Source organism: Rana temporaria, chromosome 3 (genome assembly GCF_905171775.1).
Source record: "Rana temporaria chromosome 3, aRanTem1.1, whole genome shotgun sequence".
NCBI lineage: Eukaryota > Metazoa > Chordata > Amphibia > Anura > Ranidae > Rana > Rana temporaria.
Window position 1 is genome coordinate 394,355,120 of NC_053491.1, and position 21,468 is coordinate 394,376,587.

General features: G+C 44.0%; 1 protein-coding gene across 7 annotated transcripts in view; it reads left to right on the forward strand.

Moving 5' to 3' along the window:
• Positions 1–21,468, forward strand: part of PACSIN2 (protein kinase C and casein kinase substrate in neurons 2) — a 170,907-nt gene that overhangs the window by 52,867 nt on the left and 96,572 nt on the right. The window contains exon 1 of one of the 7 annotated variants that reach the window (XM_040345832.1): positions 4,389–4,630. The exons of 5 other annotated variants lie outside the window; for them this stretch is intronic. The gene's annotated coding sequence lies outside the window, so the exon portion shown is untranslated. Of the gene's footprint in view, positions 1–4,388; positions 4,631–21,468 lie in introns of those variants that run through there. One more of the 7 variants, XM_040345833.1, reaches the window with a different exon arrangement.

Genomic DNA, 21,468 nt, shown 5'->3' on the forward strand with positions numbered 1-21,468 from the left:
AAGCTCCATGTTTTCAGTAGAAATGAACAATATAAATGGGGAGGGGGGTAATACTCCTCTTCAATCTGCAGCTGTCCCCTGCAATACCTCTTTTCTGCCACAAGATGTCTCCTGTTTCCAATGTTGAATGATATGCATCCTGTGGTGGACACGTCCCATTGGGGGCATGTCATGATCATGGCTTGGGCTCAACGGTGTCACATTCACGTGTTCACATGAGCTTCTTGCTATCCAGGAATAAGCACCATCCCGTTGCCAAGTAAGAAGAGGAAGGACCCATTATGTCACTGGACTGTTCTGAAGACCCAAGGAAAATATAAGTGCCAGGGAGGGAAGGCAGAGGAAAAGTTGGGCTATAAAAGATGCTTGCGCTAAAACATTCTTATTGTTGCTTGAATACTTCATGCATCACTGGCCTGGAACAAGCATGTGCATATGAGGGTTTTAACATTTGCTGCCTGCTGGTTACAGGTCATTGGTTCACTATGCAATGAAATGGAGATAAAGGGGACATCCTGTTTTTTTTAACCTTCAAAAACTAGTGGGCAGCAGCATCTATAATTCTATCCTGATGAGCCGTTTACCCGACAACTGAAACATGGGAGCTGGCAAATACTAGTTGTCTAGCTGTTGCGCTTGACTTTGTTTGCTTCAGTCATCTTGCTAGTATGTAGATGTGGACTTCTCATTGTTCTCTGATTATCCTCATCTGCTCCTAGCTTTACATTAAAGGACGGCTACCTTTTAACACTGTTATGATTTAATACAGTGCTCGACAAACCCCAGGCGCCAGGTCGCATTAGCGACTAGAATTGGCGACCTGGTGACTGGGCTGAACTACAGGAGGTGTCATTTCCCTGTTTATTATATACATTTTATTTTTTTAATTTCCCCCCCTTGTCATGCCACAGCCACACAGCCGAATGCCCCTTTCACACAGGAAGGCCTAATCTGACCCTTCAGTCTCCTCTAACTAACATCCACCACCATTCGATCCTGTCTGACTGCCAAAAACATTTTCCATCCATCTTGCTCATCGGATGGAAACGGACAGGTAGTCCATTTCCATCCGATCTCCCCATAGAGGAGAACAGGCTGTACCCACGTCCGCTCTGCGGATCGGACTGACCTGTCATCCGCCTGCTCAGCGGGGATTAGCGGAAAGATCCCTTGCTTAGCAAGAGGATTCTGCTTGATGTAAGGTGCCCGTCTGAAAGGGACCTACGGTGGCATGAGTTACTTTTATCTCCTGTCATCCCCATCTTGCTTGTACACACAGGTCGAATGTTGGGTAACATCAGCCAGCTCAATAAACCTGTGTGTATGGCAGTCAGTCCGAAAGAAGCCGGTGTCAGAGGAGCATGCCTGAAAATCAGCAGCTGAAAAACTGGCTCCTACTTTTTTTTAGCTGGCTCCTAGATTCCAAGCATATTTGTCAAGCCCTGCTTTACTCAACCCTCCGTGAAGTGCAGATTGCTTGGTAGGATATTTTGTTCTTGCTTCCGAAAGCCTAGCGCACACAGGCCGCAAGTCTGGCGACATTCAGCCCGTGTGTACTGGAGTAAGTACGACAAACCGCCCTGTCAAAGGGGCATCGCCGAAAAAAGTTCTCCCGAACAGCTCCCATTCAGTGCTCTCAGCCAATGGCTGAGAGCGCTGACGGGGTGTTCTGGCGGGGGGCCATTGTCAGAACACGATAGCACAGCAAGGGAGTGTACAGGGCTTAAATCTTCACTGTGCAGTCTTTGCAAGGAAAGGGACCTCCTACTACTGTGTACTTCTAATGGATAAGGTCTACTCATGGTGGCCTTCAGACATCCAGTCAAGTATGGCTCATCTATAGGTGTTAAGGTGACCACGATGCATGTGTGCAATACATAGAGGACCCACTTGAGACATGTTCTTGGACAATGGTACTAAAAGAATGTGCTGGGCACCTGGCTTCTGGAAAGTTCATAGGTCAGACACCTAGTAAATGGGAAATTAAAGGGTGGATTTAGCTGTTTAGCCTCTATAAAATGCTTTTGTGCCCAACCTGACCATCTGTACTAAATGTTTCCACTACTGACTGCTGGGGCCAGTGTGCCGGGTAATAATTTGTAAAGGGGCTATATTGGCAGTGTTTTCTAGCTGCCCCATGTAATCCCCTAGTCTATCTTCTGCGGCATGTCTCCAGTCCCCAACCACTCCTGTTGTATTCATGAAGTCTCTGACCATCTTTCTGTGTTCCTTCAGTCTCTGACCACCTTCTGTAGCATTACATACTCTGAATAATATTAAAAGCTCATTTGAACCCCCCTTTTTATTAAGTAAGTTGGCCACCAATAAACACATAAAACTTTTTGTTTCATTTCCAATATTATCACTTATGTCTCTGTGTGAAACAACCTTGGTTGGTGGTTATCTAACATTTGTTTAATGAAAAGTCATACTGCTGTTTTGCCAAAAACAGACCTTTTATTAAATTGTCAGCAGCTTCAAGGGCTTGTACTCTTGGGCTCTTCCCCACTTCACTGTGACAGGACAAAGTTCTTTTTGTGGTGACATATTTATAACTACAACTGCCTGTAAAGTGCACACCTTATCGTGATGCAATTAGGGAGGAACATAAACAATAAGGACCTTGTCTCAAAGGCTGCCTGACAACCTGGGCCAATGGAGTAAGGTCACTGTGCTGGGGAAAATTGGAATTGAAAAGAGCGTTGCTACCAATGAGTGGGAATCTATAATGTATGTGACCTTGAAGAGTCAACCAACCATTAGCTGCTGTTTAGATTTTGGTAAATGTTGGCATTTTTTTTTTTTCCGACTACGTATTTCGGTTAAATTTACAGTTGAATTAAAGCTGCAGTTGAAAAGGATAAACCAAATAAGTACACCCATTGTCATGCAAAATCTCATTCATTTCAATGGCCCCTATTCACATTTGAACATTTTGTCACCTGTATCAAAAAGTACATGAGCTACTTTTCCAGGTAGATTTGAGCACTTTTTTGTCCCCATGTACTTCAATTGAAAAGCAAGAAATTTGCGGGGTTTTTTTTTCTTGCGTTTTTAGCTCAAACAGCGGCTCCCCTTTTCTAGCATCACTCCACACTTTACGCAGATCTCTATTGGCCACAGCAAAAATACCTAAATGAAAAATGCTTGAGGGAAAAAAAACTAGACTATTTGCAAATCTGCAAAAAAAAAAAAAAAACTTCTATTGTTCAATTTTAGTGAGCCTGTGTGAATTGTAGTCTTACTTTCCTGTTCTTAGCTGACAGGAGTGGCAGCCCATCTGCTTCAAGGTTCGATGTGTTGTGCGTTCAGAGATGGTATTCTGCATACATTGGCTGTAACAAGTTTTTTGAGTTACATTCTCCTCTGACATCAACAAGGCATTTTCCTCCACACAATTGCCACTCACTGGATATTTTCTATTTTTTTTTGGACCATTCTCTGTAAACCCGAGAGATGGTTGTGTCTGAAAATTACAGTAAATCTGCAGTTTTTGAAATACTCAGACCAACCCGTCTGGCGCCAACAACCATGCCACGTTTAAAGTCGCTTAAATCCCCCTTCTTTCCCATTCTGACTCTCGGTTTGAACTTCAGCAAGTCGTCTTCACCACATGATTGGCTGTTTAGCAATTTTGTTTTTCCAAGCAATTGAACTGGTGTACATAATAAAGTGACCGGTGAATGTATAATGCCTACAATTTGACTGAACTGCGAGTCCCCCTCAGTCTTTTCTCTCAGCATATCTGTCTACTTGCTGGGGGGAGAGGCCAAATGCCCCTCTGCTCCTCCCAGCCCAGCCCCGTCCTACCCTTACCTATAGAAATGAGCAAAATGTCCCCTAGTCTGGTTAATGATTGTACATCAGTGGAGTCAATGCATCTCTTCAGAGGCCTACAGCTAACAATTTCAAGTTATTTTGGGAATTCATTTACCTAAAGGATCACTTTTGATCTCCTGGGATGGGGAGGTAGACGCACTTAACTAGCTCATAAATGTGCACGCTTGGCTGAAGCAATTATGCCCAGTTATGTATAGGATCTTGGGAAGTCGTCTCCTTGTACTTGTGTATGTATAGTTTTTGCTATAAGATGTTTTGCCCAATAGGTTTAGACGTCTTTTACTGCAATGCTTGCATATCATGCTGGACTGCCGTTCACATCCTAGTACAATCTGAATTTTTTCTCTCCTGTGTTTAGCAATGACAGTATATAAGCTCCATAGCCTTGCAGCTATTGCTCAATCCCTGATTCCTGCACAGCTTCCAGGCCAGGGCTTGAATGAGCAATTTGTGAGCTGGATGGGGAAAGACGGAGGGAGTAGTTTTGACGTGTCCTTATACCTGTGAAGGGGAGGGCTGGCCTGCTCTCTGCTGCAATATGTAAACATGTCACTGTACTGGCAGAGGGAGAAGGGGGCTGGGTGCTGCTGATCGCTGCCGCCGCCGCTGCTGCTGCTGCAGTGTGCAGGAATGACCTTACCCTGAGTTGCACGCAGGAAGTGATGAAACATGCACACTGAGCATTCTGCCTGCGGATTGAAAGGTCAAGGAAGCCGTACAGGAGGACGCAGGTACTTGCAAGCTTCACAATAACAATGCACAGAGATCTCCCTGTCAACACCAGCAGCCTGTAAGTAGCAAAATCCTGTCAATGTCACACAGACTGTGCTGCAGCTAGCTGGCTGCCATTGAATGTCCCCCATCCCCCCCCTCCTTTTTAGTGTTGCCGTTTTAAATCCTGCAGCTCAGGTGCGACAGCGAGAAATTCCCTCTTTTGATCTCCTTGTGTTTACGTTCTGATCCTTTGTGGATTTTCTATGTGCTTGCCTTCTGCAGATGAACACAGGCGCCTGATACAGAATTCAGCCCGGTCTTTTGTTGAAGCTGCAGTGATGCTGCATTTACACTATTCTGCAGATTTGTGTCTGTCTGATAAAATTACAATTCTTCATTGCTGCTCAGGCTTCTCTTTGAAAGGCTTTGTGATGGTTTCTCTAGTGTCTTTTATTTTTTCTTTATATCTGATCATTCATTTTGTGTTATTGCCCATCTGTAGAACATGCTGCTTTTGATGAGAGGCATCTGATTAATGTACTGTCGTCGTCTTCTTATTATTTATAAAAACAATTCTAAATGTATAATTGATGTCATATTGCTATGGACAGGTTCAGTTGTTACCCTGCTATTAATGTGCAGAATTCCAGTGTTTGCAAAGGGCTTTGGGAATATTATTTTGATAAGTCAGCTCAGGGGGTTTATTTACTAAAGCTGCACAATGAAAAATGAGGCTCACTCCTGCATATAACCCAATCGGCTTCCAGGTTTCATTGCCGAAGCTTAATTGAGCAAGCTGCGGCTAGAAGCTGATTGGCTACCATGCTTAGCTGCACCAGTTTCTGAGTGTACCAGTTTTGCCAAATCTACCCCAATGAGTCTTAATAGGCTGCAACCCGTTGGAGCCAATTTGAACTCCTGTTCTTCAGGATAGAGAGGGTGCTACACTGCTGATGATTTCTGATTGGCTGATTGGAATGGACTACGCTATAAAAACAATTTTTAATAAGTGCAGAGAACGGTGATCATTTTCTTGTATAAAGCTTTCACGTCAGTCTCTGCCCCTGATCAGCTTACCTTCTGATGTCCTACTAAGAGTAATTTTAGGACCGTTTTGGGTGGAAGCCAAATAACCTTCCAGTAGGTTGCTGTGGTGTGGCAGGAACCCCAGGCAACCTCCACATAGATTGAATTTTGCATGGGGATTAAAACCATTATTCCAGAACTGCAAAATAATGTGCAGTAACCCATAGCAACCAATAGTTGAATTCTGACTGGATACAACAGGGTTGTGCGCTCTGTACTGTTCCTCTATTAAATGAGCCCATCTGTGATGTAAACAGTCCCCTCTCTGGTCCGTCGGCGAAACGAGGAAGGGGCTGTGGAAATTCCCACACACTGCTTAGAATTATGCCTATTCCATTCCAGCTACTGAAGATGATTAATTAGCATAGTGCCTTCCATCTGCTCTATGTAGGTAGTGTTAATGAATATATTGAGCTGATGTATTATGTATGTCCTCAGTCTTTGTGAATGTAAACACAGTGGAGGAAGATTTCATGCGTAGGACTAGCCCCGCCTCCTTTCTTCCCTGTCTTTCATGAAGGGTACAGTGTGCAGATCCCATGATGCATGTGCATGGAGATCCTGAGAGACCTGCCGCCTTTTAATGCATTGGTTATGGATTAGGGCTTTGGATGAGCTGGATAATTGCTGCACAAGCTTCTTGCAGACGCATAATGACCGCACAGTGTCCCCTCTGTTATCAGCCTTGGCAGACTCTGTGTTAGGATATAGTGTGTGTTTTTCTAATGTGTTTACATATACAGAGATCAGCCATAACTTTATGACCACCCACCTAATATTAAGTAAGCCCCCCTTTGCCTCAAAACCTGCCCTGAGCCGTCAAGGCATGGATGCCACTAGACCGCTAAATATGCTGTGGTATCTGCCACCAAGCTTTCGGTAGCAGATCCTTTCAGGCCTATAAGTTGTCAGGTGGGGCCTCCATGGATCAGACTTGTTTTGTTTTTCCTGCACATCCCAAAGGTGCTCAATTGGAATGAGATTTGGAGGCCAAGGCAACACCTAGAACTTGAACCATTTTTGCAGTGTGGCAGGGCACATTACTTTGCTGAAAGAGGCCACTGCCATCAGGGAACAGTTTCCATGAAGGGGTGTACTTGGTCACCCAAGGTTTCCCAGCAGAACGTTGCCCAAAACATCACCCTGCTGCCACCATATTGCGTCCTGGTGCCATGTCCTCCTTCAGATCAGGCCACCTTCTTCCATTTTCTCTATGCTCATATGTCCATTGTAGAGACTTTAGCTGTGGACATTTGTCAGCATGGGCACTCTGATGGATATGCGGCTGCGCAGCCTCATACACAGGTGGGTGGATGGTAGCATGTTTCACTCTAAACATGGGTGTAACATGCTTCTAAAGGTGAACTTCTTCTTTTAAGAGGCCCCTTGCAAGTTAATATAAATCAATCATGGGAAGAAAAAACGTAATTCATGTTTGCTGTGCTTTCACTTGCAATATTTTTTTACACTGGTGACAGGTCGCTTTTTAAAGGTAAACTTGTGTAGGAGCGCAGAGAAGAGGGTTTCCTTTCCAGAAATAGAGCTGTGAATTCTGCATTTCACTAATGTCCCACAATTCATTATGGAACGCCTGCCATTATTTGAGTGCAGCTTCTGGACAATTGGATTCAGTCTGATGCAGAGAGATGTAATTAATAGGCAAAGATTTATTCTAATGAATTGGGCATTCTCAAAATATGATCTTCTCTCTTATTTGGAAAACCAGACAGCTGTGCTCCTTCTAGCTGTGTTGTGTGTAGGTCATCCTAGTTCTACAGTTTATGTCGGTTTCATTTTTGTAAAAGCGCAGCGTGGAACGCCCCCCCCCCCCAAAAAAAAAATCCAATTAAAGGTTTCGGTATTTGAACATGTATGTATGCAAGTTGCCCAATAAATCTGCAGTTTTCATTAAAATAATATCTAGGTATCCTGCCATAAAGGTGCTTGTTCAGATGCTTCCTACTCTAGGGTGACAATGCTCTGTCTCTGGGTCCTGCTTCATCTGTGCAGAGATCTCATAGGTGCCCTGGAAAGGGGCCAGTTAATGAAAAATTGTATATAAAATGACTGCCTGGGCATCTGCTTGGCAGTATATGCTTGCAATTCCTTTACTACCCTGTCACACTCTGTTCAGAGCCAATACTGGTACTTCCAGGTATGGAGGAGCATGTGACAGTGCTGGCCCAATCAGTGCTGCCATACAGAGTCCCTAGTCTTGTGTTGACTCAAGGTCAACTTGTTTTTAAACAACTTTCAAAACCAAAAAGAAAACAAAACATTTGTCTGTTTTTCAGGCAGACCCGTTCGGACCACCCATTGTTCTCTATGGTTGTGGTGGATGTCGATGGACACGAATCGGGTTTACATCTACTTTAATGCATTAAGAAAAAACCTTCTACCTTTTTTAAACTTAGCCATACACCACTAGAATATCAAAGCATAAATCGTGCAGAGCTACCTGAAATATATATACTGTACATGAATTTACTTCCAATGTGACATTGAATATTTACATGTAATAAAATAAAACCTGTATAAATCAATATAGACCCCCACGAATTATAGGGGTAACACTTAAGTGTCCTCAAACACCATGCAGTAATCAAAAGTGAATGATAAGTCCAAAATAAAAGATCTTCTGTAGTGCAATATTTCAGAATATTCTGTGATAATATAGGTTATCACCCTGCTCCATAGATAATACACTTCACCCACTTGTTATGTGGGTCCACTCACCTCTTTATTAGACCACAAAGCTTCCTAAGAGTTCATAATCCATATATGGGCACGCAATTCCGATCTATCTTCCGTAATTACCCTTCCAGCAGACCTCTTTCACAACTCCTAATCCTAAGAATGGCATAAAATAGGAAGGAAGACTAATGGCACTCGCAGAATGCAATTTATTACAATAAAAAGGCATTAAAAAATACGCTCCCAAAAAAAATATAAAAAAATCATATATAACACACCGCTCACTTTTAGACCCCTTTCACTCTGAGCTACCCATAGTGTCGGCGGTAGAACTCTATTTTTACGGCCACCGCAATGGGCGGATTTGCGGTGCATTTCGGCTGCTAGCGGGTGCTTTTAACCCCCACTAGCGGCCGAGATGGGGTTAAAACTGCCCGCAATGCTCTGCTGCAGCAAAGCATTGCCAGCGGTATAGCCGCGCTGTCCCATTGATTTCAATAGGCAGGAGTGGTGGTGGTCTTAGGAGGGGAGCTAAAGGGTTAAAAATGATCCCACAATCGAATGCCTTAAAACCCCCCACCATGTATCTTCTGCAGAGTATGATCCCCTTAGTCACTCATTCCTCATTATAATCTTGCGTCCTCCAGTGTAAACAGTAGTAGTGCTTACTTTTGATATTGGACTTTACAGCAATCACAAGGCACAGAGTCAATCTAACTGGCTCTGTGCATTTTGTCAGTTATCTGTGCTGTCTTGACAGCTCGATCACTGGCCATCCGTGTCTGTTTATGTAATGCCATTTTTAAACACCTTGTTTATTGCATTTTAAACCCCTCAGAGCAGTGTGTCTCTGGACAATGCTGGGGATGCCATATTCCATGTGACCGGCTCATTTAATTTGACCTCAAGATGTCTGCAGGTCTTAGTGTGGCTCAGTTGCAGAGGGGGAGAGATGAGGCTTCTGGGAAATCCTGACTACAGACTGAATACAGTTACCATGGTTGCAAATAAGAGAACGGAGAATATTTTGGTCAGTTAGGGCTATATGTAGTCTATGTATGTTTTCTGCTTCAGTCTGCCCCCCCATTGCTTTCTTTTTGAAGGCCTTTAAATCATGAAGGTTTTTAGCTTGTCTGCTCAGTTTAACATCAGAATTGTATATATTTTCTTCTTTTTTTTTTTCTTTTTTTTATCAATTTATTTTCCTTTACATTGAAAAAAGGAACCTACATTCTTTATCTTCTGTCTTCATTCACTTTTAGGCCTCATTTCCACTGGCGTTTTTACAGCCACGTTTCTGAGCGTTTTTTACAGCTTAAAAACGCCTGTCCATGTTATTCTATGGCTTCATTCCCACATAGGCGTTTTTGAGCTGCAAGTGGCATAGACGTTTTTGAGCTGTAAAAAAAAACGCGGGACCAGGGCGTTCTGAAGCTCCAGAGTAGAGCTGTAAAAACGCCAGACGTTAAAAAACGCTCAAAAACGCGCAAAAACGCTCAAAAACGCGACCGCGGCATTTATAAAGCTGCAGCTCACAAAAAAAAAAATTTTTTTTTTTTTTTTTTTACAAAATAAACATGGACAGGCGTTTTTAAGCTGTAAAAAAGCCTAACAACAGTGGCTGTAAAAACGCCAGTGGAAATGAAGCCTTAGGCTTCATTTCCACTGGCGTTTTTACAGCCACTGTTGTTAGGCTTTTTTACAGCTTAAAAACGCCTGTCCATGTTTATTTTGTAAAAAAAAAAAAAAAAAAAAAAATTTTTTTTTTTTTTGTGAGCTGCAGCTTTAAAAATGCCGCGGTCGCGTTTTTGAGCGTTTTTGAGCGTTTTTGCGCGTTTTTGAGCGCTTTTGAGCGTTTTTTAACGTCTGGCGTTTTTACAGCTCTACTCTGGCGCTTCAGAACGCCCTGGTCCCGCGTTTTTTTTACAGCTCAAAAACGTCTATGCCACTTGCAGCTCAAAAACGCCTATGTGGGAATGAAGCCATAGAATAACATGGACAGGCGTTTTTAAGCTGTAAAAAACGCTCAGAAACGTGGCTGTAAAAACGCCAGTGGAAATGAGGCCTTAATCACCCATTTCCTCTTTCTTGTTTCATGTGTTAATCAGCAATTTGAAGAAAGGCTGAGTTCTGAACAGAGATGTAAAAATAACAGCCACCATTTATTCCTATTCCCGATTTTCATAAAAATGTATTTAGGGCTAGTAACATTTTTGCAGCGTGTTAATGCACCTGTGGTAACGCATGAAATGTTGTTGTGTATTAAAGCTGCTCATTGAAATGAATGGGCCGCTATTGCACTAAAACTCCTGTGTGTACATTTTAAACTTGGGAAAGGGCGGGGATGTTGAAAACTGTAATTCCTATGGGTTTTTATTCATTAAAAACAGTCCCTCGCTGTTTTTGAGATACAGATCTTTCAAAATAAATAAAGTTACCCTATAATATAGGTTTCTTTTTTTTTCACACACACCTCCTGTTGTGGGGTGATGGCATTGGCTCCCTTTTGTGCTTTGTCACCCTGTTACATGTGCTCCACATAAACACGGCAAGACGCTCTTCTGACATTGCATCGGCTTGGTTGGCCTTTCTTGCTGTTGGGATGCCGGTCCAGTGCAATAATGAGCAACTGATGTTGGAGATAACGCTTGTAGAGTGCCTGAAAGAGGAAACCCACCCTGAGAAATGGGAAGTTACTTTCAAAAGGCTTCAGGCGATCAGCATCTGATCTATTCATGAAATAATTTTAAAGAAAAAAAAGGGGGGATAAGGTCGCGCTAAATTAAATCTGATGGCACAAACTAATATACAGTGATGAAAATAAGTATTTGAACACCCTGCTATTTTGCAAGTTCTCCCACTTGGAAATCATGGAGGGGTCTGAAATTATCGTAGGTGCATGTCCACTGTGAGAGACATAATCAAAAAAAAAAATCCAGAAATCACAATGTATGATTTTTTTTTTAACTATTTATTTGTATGCTACAGTTGCAAATAAGTATTTGAACACCTGAGAAAATCAATGTTAATATTTGGTACATTAGCCTTTGTTTGCAATTACAGAGGTCAAACGTTTCTTGTAGTTTTTCACCAGGTTTGCACACACTGGAGGAGGGATTTTGGCCCACTCCTCCACACAGATCTTCTCTAGATCAGTCAGGTTTCTGGGCTGTCGCTGAGAAACACGGAGTTTGAGCTCCCTCCAAAGATTCTCTATTGGGTTTAGGTCTGGAGACTGGCTAGGCCACGCCAGAACCTTGATATGCTTCTTACAGAGCCACTCCTTGGTTATCCTGGCTGTGTGCTTTGGGTCATTGTCATGTTGGAAGACCCAGCCTCGACCCATCTTCAAAGCTCTAACTGAGGGAAGGAGGTTGTTGCCCAAAATCTCGCAATACATGGCCCCGGTCATCCTCTCCTTAATACAGTGCAGTCGCCCTGTCCCATGTGCAGAAAAACACCCCCAAAGCATGATGCTACCACCCCCATGCTTCACAGTAGGGATGGTGTTCTTGGGATGGTACTCATCATTCTTCTTCCTCCAAACACGGTTAGTGGAATTATGACCAAAAAGTTCTATTTTGGTCTCATCTGACCACATGACTTTCTCCCATGACTCCTCTGGATCATCCAAATGGTCATTGGCAAACTTAAGACGGGCCTTGACATGTGCTGGTTTAAGCAGGGGAACCTTCCGTGCCATGCATGATTTCAAACCATGACGTCTTAGTGCATTACCAAGAAACGGTGGTCCCAGCTCTTTTCAGGTCATTGACCCGCTCCTCCCGTGTAGTCCTGGGCTGATTTCTCACCTTTCTTAGGATCATTGAGACCCCACAAGGTGAGATTTTGCATGGAGCCCCAGTCCGAGGGAGATTGACAGTCATGTTTAGCTTCTTCCATTTTCTAATGATTGCTCCAACAGTGGACCTTTTTTCACCAAGCTGCTTGGCAATTTCCCCGTAGCCCTTTCCAGCCTTGTGGAGGTGTACAATTTTGTCTCTAGTGTCTTTGGACAGCTCTTTGGTCTTGGCCATGTTAGTAGTTGGATTCTTACTGATTGTATGGGGTGGACAGGTGTCTTTATGCAGCTAATGACCTCAAACAGGTGCATCTAATTTAGGATAATAAATGGAGTGGAGGTGGACATTTTAAAGGCAGACTAACAGGTCTTTGAGCCCAGGTTCACACTGGGTACGATTTCCTTCGATTTGAGATGCGATTTCACATGTGAAATCGCATCCCAAATCGGCGGCATTTGCCGGCAATTGTCGGCAATGACACCGTCCTAATCGGTGCGACGGCGCTGCACCGATTTCAAAAAGTAGTTCCTGTACTACTTTTTGCGATTTCTGGCCGCGATTTACATTGACATCTGTGCAGAAACCTGCACAAATGTCTCTTAAATCGCGGCCGAAATCGGGACTGCCGGCGGGAGTGAAATCGTGCGAGTTCAGCTGAACTCGCACGGCTTCACTCCCGCAGCCCAGTGTAAACCAGGGCTGAGGGTCAGAATTCTAGCTGATAGACAGGTGTTCAAATACTTATTTGCAGCTGTATCATACAAATAAATAGTTAAAAAATCATAAATTGTGATTTCTGGAATTTTTTTTTTGATTATGTCTCTCACAGTGGACATGCACCTACAATGACAATTTCAGACCCCTCCATGATTTCCAAGTGGGAGAACTTGCAAAATAGCAGGGTGTTCAAATACTTATTTTCCTCACTGTATGTGCATAATCACTGTAGTGAATCAATACAAATTCTATACAAATACATGAGTAAAGTGTAAATAAATAAAGTCCCAATGTGAAGGGTGAAAGTCCACAACTGGTGAATAATGAACAATCAAACGTGGAAATAGCGTTGAAAATAGGTGAATCAACCTCCACCAGGGTAGTTGAAAGGAAGCCGCTCCTCAAGAGGTAAACCAGGAAGAAGAATGAGTATAAACACCCTTACCAGAAAGGATGGACCCCCTGTTAAGCGAGGTTGTGTGCGCCTGCAGAAATGACCCTCTGCAGGGTATCGGGATATTCCAATCGTGTGTGCAACCCAACTCCTGTCAGTTCCTTAAGCCTGTACAGATCCTGTCCTTGGGAAAGAAACTCTCCTTCTAGAGGAATGGGGATCAGCTCATGGACTCGGCTCAGCATGCCTTACATCACAGGGTGCTCTCCTGGTTTAGACTGGGAGGAAGCAGCAAGAAGTCCTCTGTAGATGATGGGATGTCTCTGACATCTGTCAGGGATGGCAGATCAGTTTCTTTCTTCTCTGTCCTCAGAAGGCTCTTCACTCCACAGACCATCTGAAAGGTGACCGTATTCTCCTTCCTTAAAGCGGAGGTTTGGTCAAATTTTTTTTTTTTTTTTTTTAAAAGCCAGCAGCTACAAATACAGCAGCTGCTGACTTTTTAAAAAAATTGTCACCCGCGATGTCAGTAGCCGAGGCTGAGCAATCGCTTGGTCCTCGGCTGCTTCCGCCGCCATCCTCAGCTGCTTCCGCCGCCATCCTCAGTGAGGGAATCGGGCAGTGAAGCCTTGCGGCTTTACTGCCTGATTCCCTACTGCGCATGCGCGAGGATGACGTGCCAGGCTGGTTTTTCTGCGGGGATCCGAACCCGGAAGTGGTGCAAATACCTGTCTCAGACAGGTATCTGCACCCCCCTAAAAGGTGTCAAATGTGACACCGGAGGGGGGGGGGGGATCCAAAAAGCGGAGGTTCACTTTTTGTGTGAACCTCCGCTTTAATCTTGTCTTCAGTGTGATCACAGAGCTGCTATTTTGAAAAGTAGAGAGACTAATGCATTGGTCTAAAACAAGATGGCGGCCCTGATCTACTACAGAGAATAAAAAATGAAGATTTTTTTCTTAAAAAAAATAAGTAATTTTGTTAATGATGCACAGTGCTTTACAAAGTAAAGTTGAGGTTTTCATCTACATGAAAGGTAACCTACCTATACATGACAACTGTTGCAGCTGAGGCCCTTGTTTCGATAAAAGTGCAACTGCAAGGGCTTCTGCACCAGAGGTTAGTAAATGGGGAGGCTCAACTGATTTTCCATCATTTAATAATGTGCAAGCATTTTTCCTTGCATGTCATTGGGTATTCTTTGAGTTAAGTGAAGCGTCATCTTCTTTTCTACAGTACACTTAGCAGAAAATGCCCTTGCAGAGTGCAACTGCACTTGAAAATTGCCCAGGCTTTTTGCATTTAGTAAATCAACCCTATTGACTCGTGTAAAAAGTATTGTCCCGATAACACTTTTTTAGGACCGAGTACAAGTACCGATACTTTTTTCAAGTAGTCGCCAATACCGATACTTTTTTTAAATGTGTCCCCAAATGCAGCCATGTCCCCCACATATGCAGCCATGTCCCTCACATATGCAGCCATGTCCCTCTAGCCATGTCCCTCACATATGCAGCCATGTCCCTCTAGCCATGTCCCTCACATATGCAGCCATGTCCCTCTAGCCATGTCCCTCACATATGCAGCCATGTCCCTCTAGCCATGTCCCTCACATATGCAGCCATGTCCCTCTAGCCATGTCCCTCACATATGCAGCCATGTCCCTCTAGCCATGTCCCTCACATATGCAGCCATGTCCCTCTAGCCATGTCCCTCACATATGCAGCCATGTCCCTCTAGCCATGTCCCTCACATATGCAGCCATGTCCCTCCAGCCATTTCCCCAATACCTTTGCTGCCGAAAGCCGCCGCCGCATGGAGAAAATCACAGCATTCATTTGAATAGCTGTTTTGCCCGCGCGTATAGACACTCCCCCTTGCTCGGGATTGGACAGATCACGATCACCCATCCAATCCCGAGCAAGGGGGAGTGTCTATACGCGCGGGAACACTACAGCTATTCAAATGAAAGCTGCGATGTTCCCGCACGCCGTTTAACCCATGCGGCGGCTTTCGATGCAGGGGCCGTCGATGCGGCGGGGGGGGGGGGAAGTATTTCATTTAGGTATCGGGGGTATTTGCGCGAGTACAAGTACTCCCGCAAATACTCGGTATCGGGACAACCCTAGTAAAAAGGTGCTGGTTCAAGGATAGGAATGTGTGTGCTCTGGAATTAGTACTGCTTCTAGGAGTCTGACAATGAAATCATCTTGCACTGGAAAGGGTCTTTGTCTTAAACTGCAAAATGACTTGCATAGCAGTTCTGTCCCAGTAAAGTGGTAGTAAAGTCTATTTTTTTTTATTTCAACCTACAGGTTATGCTTATAGTAAAGCTTACCTGTAGGTTAAAGGAATATCATTACTTCCCCTTTTCAACCCCATCACTATAGACAAGGTATACTACTTGCTAACGTCCATCTTGCCACCTGCCCTTTGAATCATGTTCTCTCGCAAAAGCTACATTGGCCCTCCTGGCTCTATTCTACACTCTCTAACCCACATCTTCCCCAACTCTCTAAAACATGCACTTAAAAAGCCCTCACTTGACCCATCCAATTATAACAACCCATGCCCCATCTCCTTGCTCCCCTTTTTATCCAAACTCCTTGAATGTCTGGTCTACAACCGACTGAGCGACCACCTTGCCGATAGCCTTCTTGATCCCCTTCAGTCTGGATTTTGTCCTTAACACTCCACAGAAACTGCTCTCCTAAAACTAACATTCTATTAATGGCCAAAACCAATGGACACTATTCTGTACTCCTACTCTTGGACCTCTCTGCTACCTTTTGATATGGTTGACCACCCCCTCCTCCTCAAACTCCATTCCTTTTGGTCTCTGTGACTCTACTCTTCACTTGTTCTCTTCCTTCTTATCCAACAGCACCTTTAGCATTTATTAAAACTCTACATCTTCCTTTCTCTGTTGGGTCCCCCCAAAGTTCTGTTCTTGGACATCTCCTATTTTCAATCTACACCTCCTTCCTTGGTCAGCTGATAGCCTTCCATGGCTTCCAATACCATCTCTATGCTGACGACACCCAAATCTATTTCTCTACCCCTCAGCTCACTCCATCAGTCTACTCGCGTATCACAAATTTACTATCCGATTATATCAGTCTGGATGTCACACCACGTCCTCAGACTCAATCTATCCCGAACCAAACTTTTAATTCTTCCTCCCTCATGTGCCCCTGATCTCTCTGTCAAAATCAATGGCACAACTAAAAGCCCATTCCGCATGCCAAGGTTCTAGGCATAGTCCTGGACTCTGAACTCTCCTTTAAGCCCCATGTCCAATCACTGTCCAAATTTTGCTGCCTCAACTTCTCTACACTCCTTTCTAACCAATGACTCAACAAAGCTCTTGATTCACTCCTTGGTCATCTCTCGCCTTATCTGCTGCAACTCCCTACTCATTGGCTTACCTCTACATAGTCTATTCCCCCCCCCCTTCAATCCATCATGAATGCTGCTGCCAGACTCCTGCACCTTACCAATTGCCAGTGTCTGCCACTCCTTTCTGTCAATTCCTCCACTGGCTTCTGCTCACCCAACAAATGTTATTTAAAATACTAACAAGTACTTGCAAAGCTTTCCACAACTTGGCCCCAAGCTACATCACTAGCCTAGTCTCAAAATACCAACCTAATCGTTCTCTTCATTCCTCTCAAGACCTCCTGCTCTCTTGCTCCCTTGTCACCTCCTCCTATGCTCACCTCCAGGACTTTTCCAGAGCCTCTCCAATGCTATGGAACTCCTTACCCCAAACTGTCTGCTTTATCTCCTACTCTATTAGCTTTTAGACAATCCCTGAAAACCCTCCTCTTCAGAGAAGCCTAACAACTATATTTTAAATTCCTCCATCAGCTCATCTCCCACAGTTTATTATCTTTTTACTCTACTTGACCCTCCCCTCTAGATTGTAAGCTCTAATGAGCAGGGCCCACTGATCCCTCCTGTATTGATTTGTATTGTTAAGCGCTGCACAAACTGTTGGCGCTATATAAATCCTTTATAACAATATCTCCTAAATGTGCAGGAGATATTCTAAGAAGCAGCTGATGTCACCAGTTCATGCGCTCTGAAGGGACGGCATACCCATGCTCTGTGGCGCAGCCATCACGCCTGCGCGCACCTGCAGGAGTGATGTCTTTTGTGGCTCAACCATTCAAAAAGGCCGAGTGTGTGTTTGTTTGTTTTTTTAAATCTTTAGTACCGCTTTAAAGTGTTAACCCCCAATGTGAGAGATGATGGATATATAAAATTAATATATCTATCTTTTTTTATTTATATTTTATTTATGCTAAAAAATAAAATATACATGACATCCTATCACACGCCTCACATCCTACAACATGTTGACAAAATACTCTCTGAAATATTTTTAAAACTTGCAACACGTTGAAAATGGACGTTATACAAGTGCTGTGGCGTGAACAAGCCCAAAGACCCAGGCTGATGCAATTCATTACATGTATGAATGTTTTATCTCTGCCCACTGCTCCCTTCTGTATGGTTCTGATGAAATGATCTTTCACAGAACAAATCGGAAACCCTCTGATAGACTGTAAATCGCTTTATTAATCCTGTGAAGGAAATTTACTGGTGTGGATTAAAGACTATCCATATAAGAACTTCCACTTCTTCTGAAGTACAGAGCTTTAATAAGAACAGTTCCTGTGGAGGCTTGTTTCACTTCTGACACAGGGTTACCCCTTCATCATGTCTTCTGTAATGTCACTCGACAAATCCTCCCTGTACAGAATGTGAGTTACCTAGAGAAATGCATTGAGCATCTGGCTCCAGAATTTAAAGGTTAAAAACTATTTCCAGTGAGCAAGTTTTGGGCTGTTTATTGAAGTAATAACCTATGGAACATGTTATTTTGTTGACTGTACTGGAGCACACTGCAGTAGTGCAAACTTTTTTTCTTTTGGAATCCATGTAACCTACTGCAAATATATATATCCGACCCTTAAAGAAATAGTAACCATTAAAGCTCATCTCTCTCACTTCCACTTCCCAACCCCATCCTAGCTGAGTTTTTTGTTAATTTCCTGTCTAGCTTGTGAAGAATTATATACCCAAGTCTGTCATCTAGGTTCCCCTCTGGTGCAGGGGACCTGCTAGTCCAGTGCTGTAAATGTTCCCAGTCTCCACCAGTCCCGTTGCTACTCAAGTCATTGCTACAGTTTTTTCTGGATTCTGAGAGATCTCTACCACTGGACAGCCAATAGGATGTGCCATGGATACCTGAAAAAACTCCTAAAGAAGAGAAGAAACTCTCGACCTGAGAATCACGTGATGAAAAGGGAGGGGGTTTAAAGAGGGGAAGCCCAGAGATCAGCTTCATTATTTCCAAGCTTGCCTGTCCTTGTTTTTTTTATTATTGGATTAGGCTCCTTTCACACGGGCGGACCATTCAGGTCCACCTGTCAGTTTTTTAGGCGGACCTAAACGGACGCTCCGTGCAGGTCTATGGAGCTACGGTGACATGCCTGCTGACATCTGACCTGCTCCGATCCGCTAAAGTGTGACGGGTGGAAACCCTATTTTCCATCCGTCGATCGGATTGGATGAAGGCGGACTCTACGGTCTGTCTTCATCCGATAGGGAAGAGCGGCGCTCTGACAGGTCGTTATTTATTTAAATAAATATATATACACTTAAATATATACACATTTTACCTTTTACAGTTTTGGGCTGTGTTTGTGCTTAGGAGGTGGCGTTAAACAGCGTATGCTGTTTCACTGAGATATTTTCTACTTATTGGAAACAAACCTTTTACTTTCAGTTATTAAACGGGAAGCTGAGGCTGTAGGAATTGAATGGAGGTCTCCCCATTGGCCATTTTCCATCTGTGGCTAGTTCAATTTTGAGCCTCTAAGGCCGGGTACTAACGAGCAAACATGTACGATGAAACCGGTCCGTCGGACCATTTTCACCGTACATGTCTGCCAGAGGGCTTCTGTACGATGGCTGTACTAACCATCGTACAGAAGTCCGCGCGTAAACAATATGCGGGGCGTGTCCGCGTCGATGTGGGCGGGCCTGCCATTTAAAGGCTTCCACGCATGCGTCGAAGTCATTCGACGCATGCGAGGGACGGCGGGCGCTCGGACATGTACGGTAGGTCTGTACTGACGACCGTACATGTCCAAGCGGGCAGGATTCCAGCGGACGGTTTTAAAACACGTCCAGGAATATTTGTCTGCTGGGAAAAGGCCCGGCGGGCAAATGTTTGCTGGAATTCGGCCCGCTCGCGCCTACACACGACCAAACATGTATGCTGAAACTGGTCCGCGGACCAGTTTCAGCATACATGTTTGGTAGTGTGTACGGGGCCTAAAAGGTTCTGCTTCTGAACAGTGTTCATTCCATAGCGATTTAATGTTTTGTTCCTGTGCAGATTCACTTGGATAGAAACTTTCCATGTAATTCAGAAATGGTCAGTTTTTTATATTTATCTAGTAAATTTCTCACAATGACTTCATTGTTTTTAGGTCTGCAGTGAGGAATCTGGGATGTGCTGGTTGCATTCTCTGTTGATGACTTTTGTATTGGAATTGGCTTGTTTGAGCAAGGCTCTCGTTGCTTTTGTGTGGCATGTTTGTGCCAGCATTTTGATGTGCGACTACAATGCCTAACCTGGCTTTTGTTTGTATTGCTTAAAGGGCAGCTCCAGCCCATAGGCATACTCTGAAATGGTTTAACTTGGAAACAAATATCTACACCAACTCCAGCCAATACATTTGTAGACTGCTTAGAACCTTTGCCTACTCTCCAAAATGGGCGCCCCCTGTCCTGTCTGGCATGGGCGTTGCTGTCCTCGTAAGACCTGTTGCTGGCACCCCAGTTGAAAAGCCAAGCAGCTGAATGGAGGAAACGAGCGCTCTTTGGCCTGGCATAAGCTCCCAGTTTATTTCGCCCTCCAATCTGAGGTATGTAGTTGGTGGGTCATAGATCAAATGTGAAGGGAAGGAGGAGGCAAGCTTTTATGGCAACTGACCTTTCATAGGCAGGTTGAATGCTAAGGTTGGGTGGATGGATAGGGTTGCATAAGGTGATACCTGAGGGGCAAAGTTGATTATTTTGTGATTGTGCTGAAATGTACTGTACCATGCTGGCATATTGTGACCACACGCAAGTCACACATTTGATTGGCCCTGGAGCATTATCCAGACAAGCTGATTCCCTTGTTAACATGCGATTACTGCCTGTGTTCCGCTCCATATATTATGCGTCTGTGCAGTGCATGTGCCTTACATATGTGTCCCATCACAGCAGTTGTCTGTCTTAAACTTGTGTTGCCTTCAGTAGAGAGAGGGAAAAAAAAAATCCTTTCTCCCTATCACTTATTCTTACTGTAAGATTTCCCTAATTTTGTAAAAATTATACTTTCTCTTACACAAAGGACCACTCGCAAAAGTCTGATAAAAATGGCATTTTTCTCTGCTGTGTTGGTGTGTTGATTTGAAAGCCTTTGATTTATGCATTTTTATCAATTTAAGGACACTGCTACCCAGCATCCTTGGTTCCTAGGAATGCTATATGCATGTACATTTTAGCGCTGATTTTCACACTCGTACAGCTTTAAATACGGTGTATATGTAGGACCATTGATACAGAGTTTTTTTTTTCTGTAGTACTCTTTCAGGGCAGAATCATAGGGTACTGGTAATACAAGCATATGTCATGCGAAGTGGTACATATGGGAGAAGCGGTAAGCCGCTGTACACAGGGTGGCACAGTTGGGGCAGGGTCAGGAAGCTTAAAGTGATTTGTAAAGGCTTTTCTTTTCCGTCATTATTAAAAAACAAACAAAAAACATATACTTACCACCTCTGTGCAGTTGGTTTTGCACCGAGAAGCCTGAATCCTCCTCTTCTCGGGTCCCCCTTCTGTGCTCCTAGTCCCTCCCTCTTTTGAGTGCCCCTCAGCCAGCAGCTTGCTACAGGGGTCACCCAAGCTGAGTCAGAGCTCCTTGTATCCATTCAGACACGGAGTCCTGACCTGGCCCCATTCCCTCTCTCCCATGATTGGCTGACTGACTTTGATTGACAGCCACAGGAGCCAGTAGCGCTGCTGCTCTGTCTCAGCCAATCAGAAGGAGTATCCTAGATGGCTGAGGGGATTGTGGACATCGCTGGAGAGAGGAGCTCAGGTAGGTAATTGGGGGCAGGGGGCTGCTACACATAGGTTTTCTATCTTAATTCT